Source organism: Delphinapterus leucas, chromosome 8 (assembly GCF_059928025.1).
Source record: "Delphinapterus leucas isolate spDelLeu-1000000601 "Yukka" chromosome 8, BTC_Dleu_Yukka2, whole genome shotgun sequence".
In the NCBI taxonomy this organism is placed as follows: Eukaryota; Metazoa; Chordata; class Mammalia; order Artiodactyla; family Monodontidae; genus Delphinapterus; species Delphinapterus leucas.
This window is the reverse complement of record NC_143136.1, coordinates 11,156,820-11,180,818: the sequence shown is the minus strand read 5'-3', so window position 1 is coordinate 11,180,818 and position 23,999 is coordinate 11,156,820. Positions and strand designations below refer to the sequence as shown.

At 38.0% G+C, this 23,999-nt stretch overlaps 1 protein-coding gene across 1 annotated transcript in view; it reads right to left on the bottom strand.

Annotated features, from left to right (window-relative positions):
- The window catches only part of SPHKAP (SPHK1 interactor, AKAP domain containing), a 129,171-nt gene that overhangs the window by 45,466 nt on the left and 59,706 nt on the right, over window positions 1–23,999 (bottom strand). The gene's annotated exons all lie outside the window — the stretch shown is intronic.

The following is a 23,999-nucleotide window of genomic DNA, read 5'->3' as shown; positions in this document are numbered from 1 at the left end:
ACAAGTTTGTGCTCTACAAACATAAAAATTTGGATAAATTCTCTTTTGTTTGATTCCTGTTAAAAAAGAAAAAAACAGTTCATGGTTCATTTATAATTTTCAATGCAGTATTATCCAATTTCCCACCAGGAAAGGGCTTCTGTGTTTTCTAGGCACCAAAGAGAACCCCGTCTCGTATTTATAATTTTACATGTTTGGTGACTGGAAGAGTTCTCCACAGACTAGCTTCTGGCACATAAACCTTGTTTTCTTTTCACTATTTTATGTTTCTGGTATTGGGGATGGTAGGACACCTCATATTGTGAAACTGTCTCTGATCTAAAATCTTCAAGCAGCAATGTCGGGCTGAGTCCATGATGGGGGCATTCAGGAAGCCATTCCTACATGTGGATGGCTAGCAGTCACTTAACTATACATGAAAGTGATCTCAAGCAACATAAATATATCTCATGTAAACACTAGTCTACTCAATTTCCCTTAAGCTAGACCACACACATGTCTGTGGTCACTCTGATGACCCTCCACACGAGAAGAGATAAGATGTAGTGAGGGTCTGAATGGAAGGAGACAAGTGCAGTTAAAATGTCTTCACTTTGAAAATCACACAAACATACAACCATGTGAGTACCTGGGAGTGGGTTCTATGCAACCAAGGTCCTAAATTTTAAGCTTTGATAGTTTTACAGTAAGCGCACTTCATGGTGAAATGTTCTCTGTGATGAGAACGCTCTTAGCTCATGCTCACCCTCTATGACCGTGGGCTGTTTACTTGAGATTTAGCCATCTTCCGTTGCTGAACTCCAAGTGGAGAGTATAAGACAAGACTCTGTCCAGAAGGGCTGGGGAATGGTGGGTATGGGGTAGCGGTTGTGTAGGTTGATGAGGGGACTACGTGCTCTACATCTCCGAGATTTATGGCTTGGTGTCAGGTGCTGAGAAGACAAACAAGTATTTTTCTTTCTCTCAGGGAGTTATGGTCTGCTGAAAGCAGAACACATCCCTAACACGATGAACATGAAGTGTTACAGAAGTGACAGGCCTGTGTGCTGGTAAAGGAAGTTGGGAAAAGGGGACCCATCACAAATGGCATCTCGGAGAAACTGGATTTGAAGTAAGCTTGGAAGGCAGGCAGGACACATTTAAAAGCAGAAGAGGGAAAATGACACAAACAGTGCATGGATGGTTTTCCCCTGATCAGCACCTGTTGAGTAATGCTAAGAGGCTCTGTTTTAAGCACAGGCTGAGTAGAGGGAGAAGACAGAGGCTGTGAAGTCCAAGGCAAGAGAAGCTTCCTTGAGAAACCCCAGAGTGAGATCAAAGTGGGTGGACAAAATACCTTTCTTTCTGCACAATGAAAGACTCTGGTAATAATAGCAGACTTTTTTAAAAGAGTCAAATGAAAGAGGAAGTCATAATTTTGTGATACAGTTCCTGTGCAGTAAGAATTGAGGGAGACCTGTGGGTTAGAGTTAGGTATTTCCTTTCTTACAAACGAGGCCGCTTCCATGTTATTACAGGAGGATATAAGGAAACTTGGTAACGGGAAGTTAAAATTTCTAGAGGCTTAGGGTGAGTGTTATGTGTGATTAAAATATTAAAGCCTGGGACATTATTCATTACGGTTTAATGGGCTGAGTATTGAAAGGGGCCCCTCAGGGCCTGGAAAGAGCACTGTGGGCAGGGAGGCTGAGGCTGTATGTCTGAGACATCAGCCAATTAGGAACAAGATGTAGCTACTCTGTGTTGACTCTTTGTCTCAGTCTGGAGCGATGTTATTGAGTTAACTGTAAAATGCCTGAATGCGCAAACCCAAATATGTCAAATGATACAGGGAAAGATTTTTTTAAAAAATAGGCATGTTTAATTACCTTTGCTTTTAAACACAGTTCATTTCCTTCAGCCTTGACTGGATTATTAGCTCATGAGGGCAGGTCCTGGTCATTACTATATTCTTAGTGCTTAGCATAGCTTGGCACTTGAAAGATGCTCAATAAACCCTTGCTGATAAATGTACATGCATGAATGAAGTGAAAGCGCTGTCACAGGTGATAGGTGTAATAATTTTATTACATAAGTAATAAGTTATTTTAAATAAATATTTTCCTTATTTATTACATAGTTTTCTTCCAACAAATATGCAAGGGATTAAATAGAGAAGTTATCGGATAATTAACTGGGCTAATATTAGTCCAGCTATTGATATTATTTAAAGTGCTTAGATTGGCTTCTTTATCCCATGAATAAGGATTTGCTAAAAAAATAGAAATAGGCAAAAAGTTGAGAACCATAATTGGTAATAAATACACATAAAAGATATTAACGTTTTTCTTGGACTGAGAGCTCCTTTCTCCTCATATAAAGTACATTCCACTCTGTGTCTGCACACGCCCTTGTTTAGAGCATCTGCAAACATATTCAGCCATAGAAGATGATAAAACCACAACATCATCACCGAGAGAACACAAACATCTCTCTTCTTGCCTAAAGGCTAATTTTGTGGTTGTCCATAACTTTTAAATTCAAAGCCTCTCTTCTGTCATTATTATGGTTTTAAAAAGAAATGTTATAGTAATAAGAATCACTGAGAAAATGATGCCACTTTATAATTTTGACTTTTAAGTAATCTAATAAAATATTCTTCAAAGGTATTCATAAATAGTTAACATTTTAATGTTTGTAGGCAATACATTGTTTTCTCTGTTTAGTTTTTATAGATTATTTAGTCAAGGAATCTCAATTGTTTATTTTACCTATAAGTCTAGTTTCATAAATGGAGGACCACGTAGACCTGTTTAAAAATAAAATTTTACTATGACGGTTTATTAGTGATATAAGATATATTTTGGTAAAAAACTACTATGAGAAAGAGGTTAACCTTAAACCTTATTAAAATAAGAAACAATAATTTTAAGTGGATTGTAATTCATAACTTTTCTAAGTTAACTGTATTTAATGGTTTTATTTCAATACAAATTAAGTCAAACAAAAACAATACTATACGTAACGTAAAAAATTCATGTTTGACTCTTTGAATTGACCCACAGAAAAAGAACTGGTGGTGATTGTCAGACTGAAACTTATATTGTATGTGGACAGTTTTATTTTATCATGTATTCATTTCAGTCAACATTTTGGATTGTTCAGAGAGTCAAATGCAACAGTCGAGAAATGCCATTGCACGATGCACTCACTAAAGGCAAATCCTGTGCAAAAGGATATATGACAATGGAGTTTTAGCCCAGGATGTGGGACCTTGGATTTTCTTTCCCGGGTATGTTTTCATCTCTCCTGAATTCAGCTAAAATCTATTAAGGAAATCATTCTTACGGAGATCCTGCTTAGAAAATATTAAAAAACATGATGTCAAATTGCCTTTGGCATCAAGGCATTTGAATGTTTACTATGACCAAATATATACATATGTATTATCTTAGAAGAAACCCAATTCCTTATTTCTGCAGCTTCTAACAATGCAACCATCTGGCCATGTGGCAATGATAAGATCTCTTAATTTGGTGGTATTAAAATGCTGATCCACAAATCTTTCAAAGTAAAAATTGCTTCCTTTCTTCCCCCAACCAGAAGTCTTCAGCTAGATCCAGGACCAAAAGCATCTTTTCAAGAATATGGCTTTTTCCCTATTAGTACTTTAGGCTGATGATAACTAAAATGGCAATTCATGCATCAATGTTGTTATGTCGCAGAGCTGTCAGACATTTTGGGACAGACTTGACTATTTGGAATGATACTGCATTGGTATCCAGTTATTATTGCTTTGAAACGATTGAAGTAATCACACAAAATGAAATATGAAGTTTTGTTTACACTTGAGACAGTCAAACCTTTCTGCTTTTTTCATTGTCAATATTTTTTAAAAATAACTTCGTAATGCTGTTTGGGGGTAGCTATTCAAGCAGTTTGTGACAAGAGACACAGGAAAAGGCATAGAGATTTCTGAACAGTGACAGATATTTTAACTAGTCATACATCAAGCCAATTTTATTGCTAACCTAAAAAATTAAAGATAAGGATGCTACTCAAGATTAATTGTTTATTTTCCCACAATTTTTGTTGTTTTAAAAGACATTTCTTTTGGAGCAAGAGGATAAACTTATGTGCAATATCTGATATACATTTACCAGATAAAGAACACATGGTATTTGTTTTAAACTTCCATTTTAAAGATACTCTTTATTGAGATATAATTCATATACCATATGACTTACCCATTTAAAGTGTATGCTTCTATGTTTTTTTTTTAATTAATTAGTTTATTTTTGGCTGTGTTGGGCCTTCGTTGCTGCACACGGGCTTTCTCTAGTTGTGGCGAGAGGGGGCTACTCTTCGTTGCAGTGAACAGGCTTCTCATTGCAGTGGCTTCTCTTTATTGTGGAGCATGTGCTCTAGACCCACGGGCTTCAGTAGTTGTGGCATGGGGGGCTCCAGTAGTTGTGGCTTTTGGACTCTAGAGAGCAGGCTCAGTAGTTGTGGTGCACAGGCTTAGTTGCTCCGCGGCATGTGGGATCTTCCCAGACCAGGGATTGAACCCGTGTCCCCTGCATTGGCAGGCGGATTCTTAAGCACTGTGCCACCAGGGAAGCCCCACTTCTATAGTTTTTAATATATCAACAGAGTTGTGCAACCACCACCACAATAAATTTTAGAATATTTTTATCATCCACAAAAGAAAATGTATTATTAGCAGTCAATCTCTATTTCTCCCCAAATACCCTCTCTCTAGCCCTAGACAACCAGTCATCTACTTTCTATTTCTATATATTTGCCTGTTTTGGACATTTAGTGTAACAAGAATCGTGTGTTTTAGAAACAAAATATATATTTGTTGGTGACTGATCAACATAATGTTTTTAAAGTCCATTCATGTCATAGTATGTAAAAATAGTTTGTTTTTTATTGTTGGATAGTATTCCATTGTGTGTATATATACATATATACACATATATATATTGCATTTTATTTATTAATTTATCAGTTTATGGATATTTGGGTTGTTTCCAAGGAAATATGAATTTTTCACAATCTCCCCTGGTAACTGAGGACTTGGGAATCATAAGGTAAGATGATTTTTGACTGTAATTTTTTCATCTCTCATCTTGGCGATGAGAACTTTCTCTTGTCACGTCTTCCAAATAAAAAGGAGTGATCTTAAGGAAAAATGATGCCCAAAGATGGTGGGGGCAGGAATGAGTCAAATTTCCCTTAGAACAGGGTTTATCTGGAAGTTTTATCTTTTTTGTATGTCATATTGAAAGGACAAAGAATACATTGGTTCCATCTTGCTTACTTCTCTCACAGATGTTATTTAGATTATTAATACACAAAGAGCTGAGATACATTCCTGAAGTCTCAGGAGTCATGCCCTGGGATAATGCAGGCAAAGAAGAGTCAAATGCTGATCAACTATCAAGTAGATGAATTATTATAGACATCTTGGTTGATGGTGGTGTATCTTCTACTCATCGGCACACTTCTGTTTTCTTTCTGATCAAGATGATTTCTCAAGTCTTCACTTTGCCTACTGTAATTAAGCCAAGTTTCAGAGAGTCACACAGCAATCACTAGCATGTTTAATAGGGAAAATCTTTTTTTCTGAGGTACATGGAGCATGTGTAGGGGAGGGGAGTAGTCAGAGGATTTATGTCTTCTGATAGATGAACAGCACCTCAGGAGGTGGGAGATGAGATCTGTTTGCTGATCCTAAAACATGACTAGAACATGAAATTCTTACCTGTAATCAAGTTAAATATGATGGTTCTACACATCTCACTCTTTGAAATTCATTGTGCTCAAACTGCTGTTTTTTTTTTTTTTTTTAATAAGTTCTTACCACTCTCTTGGATGCCTTCAGTTCAAAAGGTTAACTCTACTTAATCTGGATCAGCATCCTCTAAGCAAAAGAATGATTGAGGGAGCAGGACAGTTCCTGAATCATGGAAGCCAGGAATAACCCAGTTCCTCAAAGTCTATGAACGGCCATAATAAAAGAACTAACAACAAAGAACTGAAGAAATAAGTAAGCTATGCAGCAGAAAGCCACCTAATTTTCAAAGCTTTCAAAACAATCCTGTTTTCATGTAGAGGACACAGTCATTGTTCAGAATATTAAAATTTTATAGGTTTCACCAAATAGCGATGGAGGAAATTCCAGACACAGTACATGGGACAATGTGCTCCCCATATCTGGCTGGACCGTTCCCTCATCTTTGAGGTACAGTAGTGCAGAAATGACAGGAGGATGTGCTCTGCCTACAGACAAGCTTAGCTTCAAATCCTGGCTTCACCCCTTAACAGTTTGTAGTCTTAATAAGCCATAGAAAAAATGGGGGTAATAAAATATATCTGATTTGCAGAATTTCTGTGAAGATTAGATGAAATACAAAATAAACAATATCGGAGCAAACTGGATGACACTTTATTGCTTTCTGTGTTATAGTCTGTAAGGGTGAACTATTTGAAATTGTTGCTCTTTAATTTTTTTCATACAAAAAAAATTTCATAAGGTCTAACCTAAATAACCTAAATAATTTGAGGTAGAATACGTATAAAAAACAGCTATTTATGAGTGTAAAGCAATTAAAATTTGGTTCCTTGCATGTAGCTACTTCCTCTGCTACCCAAATCTTATTTACTTGATATAAATATTTGTTTTAGTTCGATTATGTAAACATTATTTATTGATGAAAAACATTAAATTATTTTTTCTAAACCTTTATTTCTTGTGTTTGGGACCAAATATATACAAGTACAGTGTGTTACCTTATTTTTCAGGGCTATAAAACATTTAATTAAGAAATGCCTTCATTCTTGTTCCCAGAGGTGTTTATGACTTAATTCATCTGAATACCTGCAACTGTTATGGTGATGTTGTTATCATGTGTCATAGAACCAGTAGATGACTGCAACAGACATGAAATAGGGAACCATTTCATGAAAATGAAAGTAAAAAAAATTATAATTTACAGCAGAAATGTAGACACGTTAAAAACATTAACCACTGCTTAATCATCATCGCTTATTTAGTTCCTTAATAAGAATAGTGCTGTTTGAGAGAACTTATAGATCTGGAGAGAAAACAGCCTCTATTCTTAGAAATAAAGATCTTTAATGAGAATGAGTAAACGCAAACTTTTACACATACAGATCAACCATTTGAAGCCAATGCATGATTTCAATTTCTCAGTACAGCGTATAAAAGGATACATGGCTTAGCTTTATTTTAAAACATTTAAAAAGTCAGTTGAGAATGTGCTTTTCATCAGTATTGAAACGTTAATCAGTTAATTGACAAAAATCTTCCTCCAGGCATGATGAGACAGTTCAACTTTGACTATGGCATTAGAATGAAATGCTATAGATTTGATAAACTGAACATGAATTGCATATTGAAATATTGCATGGTTTTAAATTTTGTAGAATTTTATGTTTTAACTCTCCAACTAAACTTCCATAAAATTATTTCTCATCTTTCACCTTTAAAGTAATAAAGTTACCTTTTTCCTCTTCTTAAAGTCATACATATTTGCACAAAGAAAATGTAAAAAGTGTAGAAATTGATGTTTGTAGTCTTAGTAGCTCAATTATTTTAGAGTAGATGAAAGGCAATTTAAACACTTAAAGTCACTGGGAATAAATGATAGTGAACCTAATTTTAAAATGCAAATACTTAAACCAAACTAATAAATAACTCCAAACTTTACCTCTCCAAGATACTTCAGGGATACTTTTTTTTTTTTTTACATCTTTATTGGAGTATAATTGCTTTACAATGGTGTGTTAGTTTCTGTTTTATAATAAAGTGAATCAGTTATACATATACATATGTTCCCATATCTCTTCCCTCTTGCGCCTCCCTCACTCCCACCCTCCCTATCTCACCCCTCTAGGTGGTCACAAAGCACCAAGCTGATCTCCCTGTGCTATGTGGCTGCTTCCCACTAGCTATCTATTTTACATTTAGTATATATGTCCATGCCACTCTCTCACTTTGTCACAGCTCACCCTTCCCCCTCCCCATATTCTCAAGTCCATTCTCTAGTGGGTCTGTGTCTTTATTCCTGTCTTACCCCTAGGTTCTTCATGACATTTTTTTTTCTTAAATTCCATATGTATGTGTTAGCCTACGGTATTTGTCTTTCTCTTTCTGACTTACTTCACTCTGTATGACAGACTCTAGGTCTGGGATTACTTGGTTGTCTGGTAAGTGTATGTTTAACTTCTAAGAAGAGGCCAAACTGTTTTCCACAGTGACTATAACATATTTTATTCCTTGCTTATTCACTTCTGCAATTTTTTAATGTGACTGAAAAAATGATCTTCTCCAAGCGTTTTCTAAACTGATTTATACAAGTGGCAAGACTGAACTGCCATCATGGTGTTGCAAAAGGAACTGCATGTGCTGGCTACATATTCCAGCCAGTGAGTGCAAAGGCTGGGAGAGAAAAGAAAATTTTTTGCTTGTGAAAAGCAGAATCTGAAACATGGGTTCATTATTAGCTACTTTATCCTCCAATTCTTGTTGTTAGATGAGATGAAACTTAAAATACAGCAAAGAACATTCATTCAGGTGCTACTATATGGACTGGATGGTAAATTTTATCTTATAGAAACTGAGCAGGAACCACCCACCCCCCTGTCCCCTGCATCCTGTGTGTAGAAAACCTTTAGCCTTTTACAACTTCCCAGAGTTCCAAAGAGCAAATTTAATCAGAAAAGTGAGAAAATGCAGAAACAAAGGAAAACAGTCAAGCAAGACAAAATATTAATAGTTTAGTCATAAAACAAAGTCAAGGACCTTTAGTTCCTCCTCAAGGTCTATAGGTAATTTTCTGAGCATATCCTTGAGTTGTTTTGCAGATACTGAAACCCCACCAGGTAGAAGAAGTTAAATGCATGCTGACCACAAGCCTACTGACGTCAATGCTCTACACCACATTAACACACTGAAGAATAAAAATCATATGACCATCTCAAAAGATGTGGAAAAAGCTTTTGACATTATTTAATATCTACTTATGGTAAAAACTCTCAACAAAGTGGATATAGAGGGAACATACCTCAACATAATAAAGACCATATATGGCAAACACACAGCCAACATTATACTCCATGATGAAAAAAGCTGAAAACACTTCGTTTAGGATCAGGAATGAGACAAGGATGCCCACTCTCACCACTTTAATTCAACATAGTATGAGACACTGGGATAAACTGCTCCCATCCAAGGTTTCTGTTTTCCTTTTTGATGATAAAAATAGTCCTTAGGAAGAAGGTTAATTAAATTTCTACAGAGCTTCAAACATTGATACTTAGACATAACTTAATTAGAAAAAGAGTTTTTTAAGCAATTTATACAGGTGTCCAGCTGGGACCTTCAGAGCTAATGCGGTAGCAGACACTTTCATTATGCAGCTTCTCACGCAGACATTTGGTCCTCATAAAAATCCTACAAAGAAGAGGCTATTATGACTCCCACGTGAGGAATCTGAGACCCAGAAAAGTAACTTGTACAGAGTCACAGAGCTGCTGAGTGATAGTCAAGATTCATTCCCAAGCCGTCTGTCTTAGAGGTCTGTGCCCTGCTATGCTTTTTAGCATAATATTTACTATATGCTATGTTATATATTATATAATATACTATGTTACATATGTTGTGTTACATACTATATTATATATATAATATGTATTTTACTATGCTGTTTTTAAAAGATGAATTGTATAGACTGTCAGTAGTTCTAATTTGATTAAGAATTGGATACATTTTCAGCACTTCATTCTAGTAGTCTAAGGTGGTCTTTTTTTTTTTTTAAACCATGGCTTAGCGATTGGAATGTGATATTTACTTCCAGGTCTTTAATATATTTGTGATTGAAGCCATGATGGTTGTTGAGAATTTTTCTCTTCAAGAGGCGTCTCATGTCAACCTCAGTTGTGATTTGGTTAAATCCACAAAGAGCTTGAAGTAGGAACCAAGATGGATGGCAGCACTTGGGAAAGGTGTTCCTCAGGGAGAGGGTGACAGTTCTCAGGAAGTGCTCTGAGTTTGATGGGTGACTGAGAAAGGGCCAGGAGAAGAAGAGACATTACCAAGATCAGCCCATGAGAGGGGAAAGCAGTGGCCTCATCTCTAAGACTGGAGCACAGGTTAAAGCTTGTGACAGAGGCTCCATAAACCACGCTGGGTTTGAGACCAACCTTGGACAACCTTTGGGGCATCTTGAAGTTCTCCATTTTCATGGGTGTGCTTCAAATATGATATATGTGGATATTCTTTTCTTAGTGTTAAACTTTCTCCATAACAACATAATAATAGGCGATAATAGCAGCATGCATGACAGACTCTACTGCTTCCAGGGATGTGCACCTAGGGATAGCAAGACCATGGATAAGAGCTTAAGTCAATTAGCTTTATTATTATGTTATTATTATTTATTAATATTATTGTTTCTAGTTGGAGTCTCAATTTTACCCTTGACCTGGTAAACAGAAGTTTACAATATGTGATTCAAACAAGGATTTTGCTTGGTGATAGCTGTGATATTTGGGTCAAGGTATTTACAGTCTGAATATCCAAGACATGAATTTTTTGGAAAAGAGTATTAGCTGTGGCTTCTATAAAAAAGAAAAAGAAAAGAAAAAAAATATTTTCCTTGAAAAACTAATGGATCTCATAGTGACCAAGTCTAGACTCTGGCCTTATTAGCCCTTGTATAATGAATGTCACCCAATTCTGTTCACACGTTGCAAACTGGCACTTTCACTCCAGAATTAGACAATATAGCCTGGAAATGTGTTTAGTGTACATTGGTAGTATTTTAAGTGAAATCAAGGTAACATGAAACAATTGAGTGATTTCTCATAAAAACTCTGGATTTCCAACCTCTAGAGAATCTCTGGGACAAAAGCTTTCATTTCCATATGACAGTCTCCCCCAGATCCTTTTAAGTGTGGCGAGTCTTCCATCACTTCCTATTGTATCCTGAACAGTGAGGTAGCACGGTAAACGCCATGTCATTGGTTTTTGCATGGTAATTTTTTTAAGAGTAGAGAAAATTATCTCTGTACCCATGTCTTTATTAAAAGAGGGGAAATAAAAATGCCAAGACTGTGAGTTTTAAGAAAAATGGTAGAGAGCCCATTTCTTTGTGAAAGTTAGTGCTAGATCCATGTTTGATATGCAGAGTATATCTGTGTTTAAAAGAAACAAAACAAAATAATATTATGAAACATCCATCATAAAGAACTACACGGGTATAAAAAAAGATGCATGAGGAAACAACTGGTGATCTGTTAAAACGGACTGAAATTTTAAAGGCATTTGCTTTGGATGTGAGTAAAATAACTGATGCTTCTGTGGAATTAGTTACGCATTAGGGGAAATAACTTGTCTGGGCAATTGCTTTTTACAGATGACAGGTTTATTAAATAGTCTAATGAGTGTAGCAGAAATCATGTGTTCTGAACAGAAACAAGTTTTACAAACAGAAGTCTAGCTGGAAATAATGTTGCTTGGCATGCTGAAGGACAGCTATTTTACTATATAATTTACATGGAAAAAGTTATTTGTGGCATCTGCTCAAAGCACAGATTGATTTCTATCTATCTATCTATCTGTCTATGTATCTATCTATCTGTCTATGTAGTACCAACCAGTTAATTCTATTTGTTCTCGGTATTGATAATTTTGATTTTACGGAGAACTTTTGGATATAGCTCTCCTGATGGCATAATACCAGGAAATGAGCTACTTTACTGAGAGAAGTTGAACAGCTTATTGTAGACTAGTCAAAACTGGTGAGACATTAGAAAACTAACATACCGGGTGGTAACCTTTTTCAAGAATGTAGAATTTTAGTTCATGTAGTCCATTATGAAATAGTTTCTGTTTGTCTGTTTTGGTTAAAAAGTTAACACTAGACGACATTATGAACATTGCAATTAGCTCCATCAACTCAATAAGCTCCCATTGCTTGAGTCAAGGTGAGATTTCTGAATGAACTGGACATGCAGTACTACACGGTTTTGATGGCTTCATATGACAAAGTGCTGAGAAGTTTAACTGTTCAAAACATCGACTTATTCATGGGTTCATGACTGTGTTAAAGATTTGGCTATTTAAGTTGCCAGTACAACTCTTCCAATCACTGGATAGCTATCAAAATGCACGATTTCACTGCTCCAGTAATCCTGAAAGTAGGTATTTGGAGATGCCATTTGGGAAGGAATAACCTGGCCCACTTTTATACGGTAAAGTCAGTTTCCCAAATGAAATGGAACCACATTCTTCACACCATGGTTTTGAAGGCTGATGTTTAAAAAGATTTCTCTGGTTGATGTTAAACTGCAAGTACATTTAATTAATTTTGCTCAATTTCTCTTTCTTAATATTTCCAATTGTGAAGGAAGAATTGGATATTACTGAAATACAGAATCATAAAATCATAAGTACTGGAATCTAAAAATGATGACTTTGGGACACAGTAATTCTGTCTTTCCAAGATGGAATTACCTAAAGTATAAGAAGCACAGGTGTATCCAGCCTTGGCAGTACCTGTGTTTGGGAACAGTTGTTTTCCATTACGGAAAGCAGTAAAAGTAAATATCACACCCAGCTAGAGGAACCATGACTGAGCTTGGTCTTGCACATTGTAAACTGAAATGTAAAGCCTGCCATTGACATCTTGTGTAGAAGAAAAAGTTTCAGATTTTTAGTTTCAGATCAAGTTCTAGCAACTTACGATATAAAAATGTAATAATGCGATGTTTCTATTTTTAGAGTATATAGTTAAAAAATTTTGACTTTTATTTTCAGTATCAATCCTGTTTGTATTAAGTATCTTTCTCTCTGTTCAGTAAAAATGAATGGCAGGTGATTCTATTTCTGGCAGATGCTGGCTTTCCTCCTGGTGTGTGTCACTCATTTACATTACCTGCCTCACCCCTGTAGGCATTTGAGTTTGTGTTGCCTGATACAGATGTTAATTAAAGCACGAAATCATGAAGAGGAAGAGTATGCAGAACAAGAAAAAGGAGGGACCAACAGAGAACTCATTAAAAGCTCACATAGGGGCAGAGTAAGAGAACCGGGTCGCCCGAGAACCATGAAAATGTGGGGCTACAGAGCTTGACAGAAGACAGTGTTGGCAGAGGTGATCCGCCATGAGCCCTGAGCATCCTTGTATGCTCCTGCTGGCTACGCCAAAAATGCAAGGCCCCGAATGCTCTTTCCCAGGGCCATTTCACAGCCTTGTGTTTGTAGAAAGCGATCTCAAAAGATGAAGTAATGTCTCCCTTCCCCACCGACAAAGAGCAAGCTTGCTTGCAGCTCACTATAAAATCAACAGATTCTCCACACTCAGCATACCTTGGTTGTGATGCAAACTCACTGTGTGCATGGCATATACCTGGGACCCACCTGTGTCGTCCCTGTGGTTCTTGGGAGGCAAGAAAAACTGACACAGGGCTTCCCTGGTGGCGCAGTGGTTGAGAGTCCGCCTGCTGATTCAGGGGACACGGGTTCGTGCCCCGGTCTGGGAAGATCCCACATGCCGCGGAGCGGCTGGGCCCGTGAGCCATGGCCGCTGAGCCTGTGCGTCCGGAGCCTGTGCTCCGCGATAGGAGAAGCCACAACAGTGAGAAGCTCGCGTACCGCAAAAAAAAAAAAAAAAAAGATAAAGAAAAACTGACACAAACATACTGACTCTGGCTACTGCTGTGCTGTGAGTAATAAAGTACTTTTTCTCTGACCCAGAAATCTCATGTCTTTTCTAAGCATTCACTTAACAGTAACAGTCAGCTTGAAAGTAGGACAAAATCTCAGCTCTTTCACAGTCCTTACAGTCACTCATTCAAGAAAGGAGGTACCAGCATCGTCAAGAGTTCAAGAAAGGTAAATACTGAAAATGGTCTATTGATCCTTGATAAACTTGGCAAAGAACAGTATCCATGGAGTGCTGAGGGCTGAAGAGATGAGTCTAAACTATTTCAAAAGTTTGGCTATAAATGGGAGTACAGAGGGTAACTGCCAAAAGAAGAAATATGACCAAAGGAGAATTCTAATTTCTGGCAGTGATTTTTCAGTTATTTCATTTTGCCCCCCTCCCCTAATTTTGTTTGTGATTCCTGTTAAGACTGTTGATATGGTTGTGCAAGTGTGTCCTGTAGTATAATTCCAAGGGGTACCATTTACTTTCTAGTTATAGCGTAATTGTAGGGTTATTATTATTATTATTTTTTTTTGCGGTACGCGGGCCTCTCACTGTTGTGGCCTCTTCCGTTGCGGAGCACAGGCTCTGGACGTGCAGGCTCAGCGGCCATAGCTCACGGGCCCAGCCGCTCCACGGCATGTGGGATCGTCCCGGACCGGGGCATGAACCCATGTCCCCTGCATCGGCAGGCGGACTCTCAACCACTGCGCCACCAGGGAAGCCCAGTAGGGTTATTATAATAGTTCTCTGGAGAGAGGCAGTATATTGATTTGAGGAAGGAATGCTCTTTGGATCTGTGGCAAAGCTGCCTCAGGGGACCCTCAGGAGGAATCTGTCCCTGAGTAAACCAACCCCAGATTATAGAGATGACTTCCTTACTTGCACTCAAAATACTCACTGTGAGTCAACTAAGTACCAGGAATAGTACTGGGTGACGATACATGGGTGTAGAAGGTACAGTTGCAGACCTCAAAGTTCCAGAAGCCTTTCAGGGAGAGATAGATAGACGCTGACTAAGCTGAGACATGAATAATGAAGAGCTTATTAGCCACCAAAGTAGGGGAGAGAGGGTTTGGAGAAGTGAATAGTTTGTGTAAAGACTTTTGAGTCAGAATGATACACGCTGGAGGGGCTCAGGAGCAGAGGCGTGAAGCTTCAGATAGCATCCTTTATCCCAGGACGCCCCTGCTGCTTAGGTTGGAAGGGCATAATTCACAGCAGAACTTAAATATGCCTTTAGAGGCTAAGAACAAAACAAAAACCTGTAGTAGTACCAGAAAGAAGGAAAGAAGTATGCTTAACTTTTTTTTTCTAGTAATTAGGCAATTAAATAAAATCCAGAGAAGCTCCAAGTGGTTCTTTTTCATTTATCTCATGTTTTCCCTTGCATTTTGTCCCCAACTGATTTTCCAATGAAATATGGTTTAACCTCCAGCTGAAATATGCCTGTGTCCAGAAGCTTCAAAGACTGTGATCCCAATGCTCACAGCTGACCTCGTCATCATCCAGAGGTTGCATCCTTTTTGCACCTTCCATTCTTGTCTCTCTCCCGTGGGTCTCACCTTGACACAAGGTAATTCATTTTCTAGAAAATGATCATTTGTGTCTCTTGGAAGTTTATCCTTTTTTAAAAAGGCTATACAAGGGGACCCTCTGTCCCCTTAAAACCACAGTCAACCTGTTTGAATCTGTCCATGCAAAATTCCCCTTCACCTTCCAGAGAAAATGCCTTCCAGGCCAGCTGGTGCCACCCTGAGCCCCACATTGTGCGCGGGCAGTAGACTCAGATCCCAGGGCTGTGATGAGCACATCATTTCTAGTTTCTAGGCTGCACATTGCTCTGACAGAGACAAATCACACTCATTTCTGCACCCTTGCAAAAGAGAGCATGTTTCTCGGCTAGTAGAGCTGTCTGGAGTGACAGAATGATCCATTCTGCTATGATGAATTCTCATGATAACACAAACCGACCAGAGAAGATAATCCTCAGCCACTCTGGGAGTGAATTTGATATGTTACTTTAGCAGGTACTCCTACCATCATTTAAAATCTTTTTCTTTTTCTTTTTTTTGCATAAAATTAATACCTTTGAATCTGAAGTTAACAGTGATGTGGTGTCATGGGAAAGACCAGAGGACCATTTCCAGTGACCTATAGTTAACTTAGGAGAGAACAGCTCTATGAAATAGTAGAGACAATGTTAAGAAAACTAGGGAAAAAAATCAAGGCAGACATCTTGTTCAGTTTGCAAAAATGACGCTACAGTTGGACAAAGATAAACTTCTGGAGATTAACCTTAAGGCTGAAATTTCTATAATGTGCCCCTATGACCTTAAGCCAAGCAACTGTCTGCACTGAGGTAGGTGGTATTTTTTGACCATTTGAAAAGAGGTGTTAGCAATGCAAAAATTACTGTAAATACATGCTGTGATTAAAAAGTGTATTTAAATGTAAAAAATGTTCTATAATGGGGTAATTGATATAATCTCACATCCATTATCTATATTCTATGTTAATGTCCACGAGAAGTTAATCTTGAGTTATTGACGTCTTCAGAAGTACCCCCTATAGTATATGACTTTGCCTTCATTTTATTTGAGCCTGCCTGCCTGCTTTATTTCTTCTCCCTCCCTCCCTCCCTCCCTCCCTTCCTTCCTTCTTTCCAGCCCTCCTTCTTTCCTTCCTTCTCTTTCTCTTTCTTTCAACAAGTATTCCTGCCAGTCAGTTTCTGTTCAGCATGTTATAACAAATGTTATCATAAAAAATGAGACCATTCTGTTCCAAAGCTAAGAAAATTTTGGATCCAGGAGGGCAGAGACTATGTCTATCTCAGTCACCACTGTGGTTCCAGGGAGTAGCACAATGCTCATTAAGGTAGGAAGCACATAATTATGGAAGTAAATTCAAATTACAGAGTATCATCAATAAAATGGACCTCAAAGATGAAAAGGTTTCTATAACACCTGCATTTTTTCTCTTATGCCATGGATGTAGTAACCTTTTAGTACATTGTCTTTTGGTATACACAGATATGTCTGGTTTTCAAATTAATAATGACTTAGGTAGGGCTCAGGTGTGTAGGCGTATGCCCCTGCTAACTTACTTCATGAAATCTGAGGCCCAGAAATAGGGAAATGTATCCTCTGATCACACCCTCTTTGAAGGACTTGCTTTCCTTTTCTAAAGAGCTGACAAGTGTTTGTTCTTTTTTCTGAATTGCCCAGCACACATCAAATATTTCTCAAAGACCATGACCATGGCTTTTGTGACTGCTGGTAGGTTGTGATTAACAGGCTACAGTAAAATGGCATGGCAAATTAATATTTACAGAACTAAAAATACGATTAGTAACTACAGCTTTGAGAAAAACAAAAGCTAGATTTATGCAGGAAGCAATATTGTTCTCCTAAAAGATGCCAGATTGCTCTTCAGAGGGAAAAGAAAAGGCAATATTTCTGTCTAATTCTCAAATGTAAGTCAGGAGAAAATGCTATGAAACATGTAATTTCTTAGGACACTTTGAGTAGTTAAATTGGAAGCCACTAAGAGGTAAGGCACAAAAAGTCTACACTAAAGTGAAACAAAAATAAGCAAGTTTGTAGGAAACAGTCATGGAAATGTCATTTTGATAAAAATTTCAGAACATTTCATGGTTTTAAGTAATGGGAAGCAGAGATCAATGAATTAAAGTCTTGATGGTGAAAAGTAATATCCTTCAAATACTTGATGTATAACAGACCTGAGAGATTCCTCAGATAGAACAGAAATAGTCTTGTTTTTATCCGTACTAAACCAATAATGCAAAGCAGCAGTATTTATCTTGCAAAAGTCTTTGCTGCATTTGCTCACCTCTTCTGTGATGGTGGGGAAGCAGCCATAGACAATACATAAAAGAATGGACGTGACTGTGTCTCAATAAAATTATTTACAAAAACAGACAGTGGGCCAGATTTGGCTCGAGGACTGTATTTTGTCAATTGCTTCTCTAGAAAATTAAGGATATGAAATCATAAGACTTTACTTTCCCAGTTAATTGTTGCTTGGCAAATGTAATTGGAAGACCTGATTTCAGGCAATAACTCCATCACTCTATGTTCCTGGACAAACATTTAACCTTTCAACACTCATGTACATCTCTTTACTTATGATACCTACTCTGGCTATATCATAGGGTTTCTGTAAAAGCTCAGTGAAATATTATTATTTGCCCTTTTCATCTTGCATGGGCAGCGTGTATTATTAATGGCTTCCTGGCATGGATAATTAGTATTAAAAATAAAAAAAATTTAAACAAGAGATGACGTTAATAATAGTAGGACTACAAATAAGAAGGCAAGTAAATGTCTGCACAGCTGATTTGAAAGGGGCTTAAAGCCTGCATGAATTTTTCTCGTAACCATCAACACACTAAGAAAATGTCAGTCTTTGACCTACGGAGTTGGGATAGGGAGGCTGGGAGGGAGGCTCAAGAGGGAGGGGATATGGGGACATGTGTATGCATATGGCTGATTCGCTTTGTTGTGTAACAGAAACTAACACAGTATAGTGAAGCAATTATACTCCAGTAAAGATCTATTAAAAAAATTAAAAAATAAATAAAATAAAATAAAAAATGAAAACATCAGTCTGTTAGTATCACATTTTAAAAGTATTCATACATAAATATTATTAATTATAAGCTACTCATAGTTTTGGTTTTGTTTTCAAACAAATGATGTGATGTAAATTTTCATGCACCACAGGAATTCATATTTTTGTGTCATCTGAAATGTCTTGTGGGGCTTCATTTTAGGGAGTTTCTAAAATGTTCACCATTGATTAGTTGTGAAAAGTGCTTTCATAAACTAAAAACCCAAGTGGACTTTGCCCAAGCAAATCAATTCTCCCTTCAGTTTCCAGGCACATGAACAGGGCTCAAGTCCAATTCTTTGCTTTCCCACTTTCGAATAACTTCTCTTTAGATCAAAGAGATCTCTGCCCATATGAAGAGTGAGAAAGGGTTGTGATGGATAGAGGGAAGAGGGCATCTTTAAGACAAAGTTACTGAAGGAAAAAAAAATAGTAAAATTGAGTTGTCATAAGAATAGCTCAAAGCCTGTGACACTGATTGATGAATTCCCTTTGCAGTTACTAACGTAAACCAAATATACATCCCTAGTTCTTTGCCTCTTAAGAAATTCAGCCGGAATGTGCTTTCCCAGACTACAACATGAGAACAACAACACTCTGCTGAGATAATAGAACACCACACTGAAGGTCAGTGCAAAAAAGTAAAGGTAGGAAAATTACGCTGCTTTCACTAATCAAGCAAAATATCACTTTCTTCCAATACTGGACTGTCAAGAACAATGAATAAGCATTTGAAAAGAGGCTTCAAAATTGGAAGGAACCTTTGAGGTCACATAGGCCAAGTCACTTGAGAATTTGTTGTGATAAGTAAAGTATGGCCCTTAATTTTAATATCAGTTTTTGTAGCCTGCACCAGCCTCAAAATTATTAATGTTATTAGATGAAAATTGCAGTGACCAGAGAATTTTCTTTGATACAGATATATCTATCCATGAATTTCTGGTTGAAAATATACAAAATTCTGGTGATTTCAAGGATACATGACTAAATTCTCTTGTAGGTTGATAATATAATTTATTGGAACAAATGAGTGACATAACTAGACAACTGGGTTTGCTATGCAGTCAGTACTAGAGAGAACGACTCAGTTTTAGCTATTTGACATTTATCATCCTTTGCCAGACCTCATTTAATGTCTAAGTAGCTTCCAGCCAGCAGCTATATTGTGAACCAATTCATGCAGTGTCAAGGGGAACATTTTACGGTCTATTTGGTGGGCTGATGATGAAATTATATTCCTTAAAGTTGAAAAATCAATGCTATTTAACAAGCTTTTTTTTGTTTTGTTTTGTTTTGTTTTTGTTTTTTTGCTGTACGCGGGCCTCTCACTGCTGTGGCCTCTCCCGTTGCGGAGCACAGGCTCCGGACGCGCAGGCTCAGCGGCCGTGGCTCACGGGCCCAGCCGCTCCGCGGCATGGGGGATCTCCCCGGACCGGGGCACGAACCCGCGTCCCCTGCATCGGCAGGCGGACTCTCAACCACTGCACGACCAGGGAAGGCCTGGCTTTGCTGTTAATTTAATCTGTGGCTTTAAGCAATCTTCCTCCTCATTGCTATTTTGTTTTCTCACCTGAAAAGTGAATGGAGTGAACAATATATCCTCTCAGGTTTATTCCAGCTCTTGGGCTCTGCAATTTCACCAATGGTACTTTAGTCATTTAGTTTGGCAGAATAGGAGAACTCTAGTACATTTTGTTTGTTTAACATGTGATGTAAATGCACTCACCAAGAGCTATTTTATTTTGGTGCTACCACTAGGCTCTGTCAAATCCATACTGTGATTGTGTTCCCAGTGTCAAATAGTACCAATGTCAAAGTGCTTCTTCATTGGCCTGTCATTTAGCATAGTACTTTAAAAACTAGGATAACAGTGGTGAATCATATTCATATTCCCTTGGAATTCATCTTTAATTCAATTAAAAATTAGAGTCATGGTCTTGAATTAGCTACTGAATTGACTCAGCAGTCCCTGGAGGAATTATATGACGCTGAGGGTGGTAGTAGGGGACTGGTAAAGTAATTATTTGTACCACTGGAACCTTAAAGTAAGTCTAGACATTTGATGCTACAAAGGAATTCAGGAGAAAAAGATACCAAGATATCAGTGGACTTTTAAGGTTGCTAAGGACTTCTTTGTTGTTTTGATTTTTGCTTTCTGTGTTTGCTTTAGATTTTTGCACATTAAATATTTAGAAGAAATATGTGGGGCATTAAACAATAAAATAGTGACAGTGGGGCTGAAAAGGCACAGCCAGAACTGAGAAATAAAAGCAACTTTTTTTTTTTGTGGTACGCGGGCCTCTCACTTGTTGTGGCCTCTCCCGTTGTGGAGCACAGGCTCCGGATGTGCAGGCTCAGCGGCCATGGCTCACGGGCCCAGCCACTCCGCGGCATGTGGGATCTTCCCGGACCAGGGCACGAACCCGTGTCCCCTGCATCGGCAGGCGGACTCTCAACCACTGTGCCACCAGGGAAGCCCAAAAGCAACTTTTGATAACCAGTTAGAGATGAAGCGTGAGGGAGAAAAATAAGATGAGTGTGATTCGGAGGATTATAGCTTGGGAAAATGTGTAGATTACAAAACCATCAATAGAAATTTTGGGAGGAGGAATATATTTTTGGATAATACCCAAGTTATGTTGACTATGGGTTATTTTTTAGATTTTCAGGTGGGTGTATCTAACAGGCACTTAGAAATAAGTCTGTAGTCCTCAGACGGTGGTCATTGGTATAAAGATGTGGCTGAAGCCATGAGGTAAGGATGAATGATCCAGTGAGAGGCTTTTGCAAAGACCTTTAGGAAAAGCCACATTTAAGTGCAAGGTTGTGGGGAGCAGAAGTCCAGGAATAGGGCAAAGAAGAAATGATCCTAGAGGTAAGGAAATAATTAAAAGAGAGAATGATGTTCCTGAAGCCATGGAAAAAATAGCCAGTCTTCAGAAGCTGGGGTCGGGGGAGGTATATGTTTAGTTAGTGTTCTGCTCAAAGCTTAGGAACATAAGCAGTGGCAACATGTTAGTGGATTTGCTGTCACAAATAAGAACAATTTCAGCAGAAAGGTAAGATAGCCAGATAGTAGCCAGATAGTAGCCAGAGACAATACACTTTTTGTTAGTTTTTAAGTCTGGTGGTCAAGAGAAGAAGGAACATAGGGTGAGTGGTTTCACAGGGAGCTAGGGTCAAAGGAAGTGTTTCGCTTGTTTTAATATTTGCTTTTTAAAGAGGATTCGGAGTAACATAAGTATTTTTAAGGAAGGAGGAGAAGTATATATGTAAATATATGTGTACATGTAAGAATGCTGTGGTGAAGAGTACTTTCATTAAGAATGATGACATTTGCTCTCTTTTAAGACAAAGCAATTTTGAAGGAATACAATATTGAAGTAATTGATAAACTAGCTGTCAGTTCCCAGTGAAGTCAGTAATGCAGGAAATTACAGTTAAGTCCCCCAGGAATTAATCTGAAAGACATAATGCAATATTTTTCCCCAAATTGTCCTGAATAAGTAATGATTAAAAGTTGACAAAAAAGTTGAAATGACTGTTTTGTATAAACACAGATTGACTGACAAGTCTGTAAGAATTTTTGAGGCAGCAGGCTGGTTCCAGGGCAGCCTGGGGTACAGAAACAGAATGGGCAAAGGGACATAGGTGTTTGAAGAATGGCAAGTATTCTAATGAACCCAGGGAATGGGTGGTGAGGGAAAGTGAGGGCTGACTGAGAGGCAAATTTGGAAAGGGCAGACGGTGGAGGATCTTGAATTGGATGTTTGGGTGCAAATGTACTTACAGGATTGATTTTTATCTTTTGGATCATTTTTTCTTTGTTAGGTCTTCATGAAGTCAATTGCTTACTTACCAGAACAACATTTCAACAGAAATATATATATATATATATATAATATATAATATATATATAATATATATATAATGTGTATATAGTGTATATACGTAATGTGTATTTATATATATTTCAATAGAATACACATTATATATTTATATACACATATAAATAAATTGGTATAACTCATGTCCACTGTCCTTTATATTCCAGGTTAGGTAAGACTGTATTTTCTAAATCATCCTCTGAGAATAAGGCCACAGAGGGTGGTATTGTCTGCTTGTGGAGAGTGGTAACATTTTGGACAAGCTAATTCAGGTAATGAGAAAGGAAGTTCTAGTAATGTACTTGGTCCTGGACTCATACAATTTTTGAGCTGGAAAACACTTGAGAGATTGTTTAGTGACAGGGATCCTAAATTCAAATGCAAATAGAAGTTAGCAGGTAACAAGAATGAGGCCAGGTGGACACAAGATGAAATGACAGATGTCGGAAACGAGTCCCACCAGCTGATTCCATCTGATACGGGTGGTCTGTTTTGAAAGAAAATTTTATTGCTGGCCAACATTTAGAAATCAGATTTCATGTAGAAAACTAGATTTCTGACTTATTTTGAAATATTAGAAGATCTTCAACCCAAGACCTGTATTAGCATTTGAAATCAAGGTGAGTTGACATGCCTGATCTTTTTAGCTTGTGGGGAAAAGTGTGGAAGGAAATAACCAGTGTCAAGAGTAGATCCTTTAACTAGTAGAGTTAGGGAGCTTTTCTTTCTTACTGCTTTCAAATGTTCTGTTATGAAATTGCATTATATTTGATAAAAGAAAGAAAATAAGTTATAAGTAAAAATGATACATCTCAGTCTAAAAATTGGTTGCCTGGGATGTCCAAGCGGTACTGAATTCTGTTTGGTGGTAGAAGCAAGGGCCATAAATTAATTGATCTTGACCTACAGGCAGGTGTCCTGAAGCGGCTTTGACTGTCTTGTGAGCCTTTCACTTTCAGTCCTTCCTCCTAGTGCACATGGCCTTTGATGAGAGCTACAAGAGGACTGGGATCTTTTGGGGGAAGCAGAGGCTGTTTCCTTTCCAGGTCTGTGCAAGAGTGAGGTGACAGCTCAGTTTGAAACACATGAATACGAGGTACCTTAGGGGACACTAGAGATTAAAATTTCAGAAACTTGAGAGCAGCAGTTGCAACTGGGTGTGATGCTACCCCTTGCCCGCCTTCCCCAGCCAGGGGAAGTTGGTGATACCTGGAGACATTTTTGGTTGTTACAACTGGAGAGTAGGTGCTACTCGCATCTAGTGGGTAGAGGCCAGGGATGTTGCTAAATAGCCTATGATGAACAGGAAAGCCCCTGCGACAAAGAATTATCCAGCTTAATAGGGCAATGGTGCTGAAGGTTGAGAGACCCTCCCTAGAAGAATTCATCCCTGGGTACTTAGCAAAACTACCCTACTCACTGCTGACAGACTGTCTGCTAAACTCATTGTATACTATTAAAGCAAGCCTGAGGCATAACTTAGCAATGGGCAAAGTTTCCTTCACTCGTTTCAGCCAATTCAGATGCTTCTGGCAAGTACATTGAATGACTCCAGACAATCTAATTAAATTCCACCAACATCCCAGATGCTATGGACCAGCTGACATGCCAGGTACTGTCTGGAATATACAGTGAGGGCTGTCTCTGGCCTTAAAAAGAGTGTAATATCCAAGGATGGAAGGGCAGGAATTCTGCTTGTAGCACTTTCTCATTTCCTAACAAAGGCCTAGGGTGAGCTTGTCTCATTGTTATAAAAGAG